This window comes from Hordeum vulgare, chromosome 7H (assembly GCF_904849725.1).
Source record: "Hordeum vulgare subsp. vulgare chromosome 7H, MorexV3_pseudomolecules_assembly, whole genome shotgun sequence".
Classification (NCBI taxonomy): Eukaryota; Viridiplantae; Streptophyta; class Magnoliopsida; order Poales; family Poaceae; genus Hordeum; species Hordeum vulgare.
In genome coordinates, this window is record NC_058524.1 from 569,572,313 (window position 1) to 569,575,635 (window position 3,323).

Below are 3,323 nucleotides of genomic sequence, written 5' to 3' on the forward strand. Positions count from 1 at the left end.
GAACTAAGGCGTCGCCTCGCTTCACGCTTTAAGCGCCTCGGCGTTGAGCCCCCCCAACGCCTTAAAACGCCTTGGCGCCTTAAAAACCATGAACAATACTATCCATAAGCAGCAAGGGAAAGACATCCATGGCATTACTACAGTTGAAATAATTTTGACTTGTTAGCTACACCCTTTGGATGGTGCTAATTGTAGAAAATTATAGATGGTCAACCCTTCAAATTTTACCATCATGAAAGAATCTAAATATAACATGTTTTTTTCTCTCCATATTTCATTATACTCTTCTAACATTATAATTTATCAAATGTTACCTATTACTCTTACTTTAATGCTCAGATCCCCTGGTTGATAATTTATAGTAGTTCCGTGTTGATTTCCCTCATGATGATTGATGCCTTGTTTGATAGATGGAGAAGAGAAATTGAGAAATCATATGGAAAAGGAATGGCTCAACCATGAAAAATAAGTCACATGCATGTTGGAAGACATGTACTATGAGTTCGATATATTTTGGTTCTAAGAAATCAATTTCTTACAGAGGCTCGAGCCGAGAAGTTGATCTGACATAGAAAAAGATGGCTAGACGGGGGAAAATGGGAAACCACACTTTGATAAATGTTTCTATAGTCATGTGTTATTCTGTAGCCACTGAGCAAATGTATCGACATACATGCATCAAAAGACAAGGTATGCTCTTTGATTGTTGAGATTTCTTTATTACAAAGTCATCATAGCCGCCTCGTCACCGACGAGAACGTATCCTCCCGCTAAATGTGCATCGCCAGAAATCTTGAAATATATTCAGGAATATTGCGGGCATCAGGACCTGAACTCTGGTGGGCTGAGGATACATTGTCCCTCTAACCATCCAATCACAGGTTGGTTCGCATGTATGCTTGTTTGATGATTCAATACTTGTCATAGGTAATAAGCCACATATGACACACAATTTTTTCTTTTTTGCCGAACACATCCTCCTGGAATACAAGATATTTTTATAACTATGCCTAGAACTCATGATCTCTGTGCCTAAATTTATTGTTTGGTGGCATTGTGAGGATATTTTTCATGGTGACCAATATCCCTTAAGCTATACGAGATTTGATTGAGAACACATGGAGATCCATTTTGTTACTCATGATGATAAGTATGTATCTCATCTATTTTATGGGCCAAGCGCTTTTAGCAGGGGGGTTGTTAGGGCAATGAGAGGACGGTTGTAAACCTTCTCCTCAACCAAAGTCAACGGAGAGCAAAGAGTTGACTGTGTGTTTGCCAATGACGGCTAGACAACTTGCAAGATTGGAATACCAATAATGATGATGAATGGCATGTAAATTTATTGTTTCGTGACAACGCACATGCACTAAATTAGTATATATAAGAGTACAATGATCAACTTAAAATACAAGAGAAAGTAAAACAAATCCTAGTCTATCTCATATTTCCTAACTAGTCAATATACTCACGCCACGCACCACATCGAGGGAGGAAGGAGACCCCGTCGTGCTTCCGTGGGGCCCAAAGAATGCGGTCGACCAGGTTTGCACCTCAATCTCACCTCTAAGGCCTCCAGTCCCTCCAGTGACAATATGGTTTCGCAGCGTGTAATTCCTAATTTGAATCGGGGTGGTGATTTTGGAGTGGGTTATATACATATGCATATTTTTTAGGCTAACGACGCACTTTATTTATATTTCAACAATGTTCATAGGGATATAATTAATAGGAGGTTGTAAGAGCCAAAGATGATGTCCCACTGATAGTCTAAGCGCGTACCTAGCGAGTCTATATGCCTCTATATTCGACAACCTTCCCACAAACAGGAAGGAGCACTCCTGGAATTCTGTTGCCATGATCTAAATCTCGTGGATGATGTTGATGTGACTCCCTCCATTGCCTTCCTTAATATTCATAACCACTTCATTGCAATCGGAGCTGATTATGAATTTTTCTTGCAATAAATCATTAGCCAAGGTCAAGGCTTCCCTGCAAGCTAGAGCTTCAAGGGTAGCCGGATGCACGTGTAGATTCACCCACATACTCTCCTTCATAATTTCTGCAAACCGCACCAATTGCCCCATGGTTAGTCTTTAGACACGACGCCATCAACCTTGAGCTTCACAAAAGTAGGTGGGGGGGGGGGGGGAACCCAGTGGGCAACGACTGGTACATGGATGACCTGACAAGCATGGGGCTGTTTGCAGGAAGATGTCTTCGTTATATATATATATATATATATATATATATATATATATATATATATATATATATATATATATATATATATATATATATATATATGTCAACAAAAGCACGGGTGTTAGCAGGGCTTTGCAAATCTTGTTCATGTGTATCGCCTTCAGTTTGGCATGCCATATGGCCTAGAGCGTGACAAGAACATGGACGAACGCTTCATGCTGGAGCAGTTCCACGAAAAATAAGATTCACCGCCTCGCATTCAGTTCCGTTGTTTCAGAAATTACCGTCACTAGATCTTGATCATCCATTGCCCACACATAACGAGAATAAGTGCATTCCAGTAAAGCATAGCACCAAGAATCCTTCCTCCCACACAACCGACAATTACTGCTATTGGCCCTTTTCGGTGATGGAGTAGATCGACTAATGGAATAGAATGTTGAGCTAGGCGCCATAGAATTTTTTTATCTTTGATTGTGCTTGCACTATTACTCCATGCTTGTTGTGAACCTTCGGAGTTGGATGTATCTCCTCGCCCCTCAAACCATGCCTCTATGTGGTACTTTGTTGAGACAACATTCTGTAGGCCGAGGACACGCCGAGTACACCTTTTAGGTCATGAGCCCAAGCCCAAAATTAAACCACCGGTCTGCTACATATAATGGTTGTTAGAATAAATCCAAGGCTCTCCGTCGATCTACCGAGGATCAAGCAATCACACAAGCACAACACCGAGGTTTGTTAACGAGGTTCACCATCTTGGCTATATCCCCGGGGCCTGACTACGGGCGCTCCTCCCCATGACACCGTCACAATACCTCACCCCCGGCCGCCCGGGCGCCGGCACACGCCGCTGGCTTCCCCGCGTACCTGTGCTATTATATTGGCATATGTTACATCGTGTGTCTACCCCGCTATATATGAGAGGCCTAGGATACAAGTGTCCTATCAGGACACGACTCCATATCCTGTCTAAACACAATACTACTCAGAGTCCAACTGTAACCTACCTTGTACAAGAATATTCGACACAACTCTAACAAACTCCACCTTGGCAAATATTCTCCACCACCTTGAATTCATCAATGCGTCAAACTTCCACGTACATTGGACTTGAG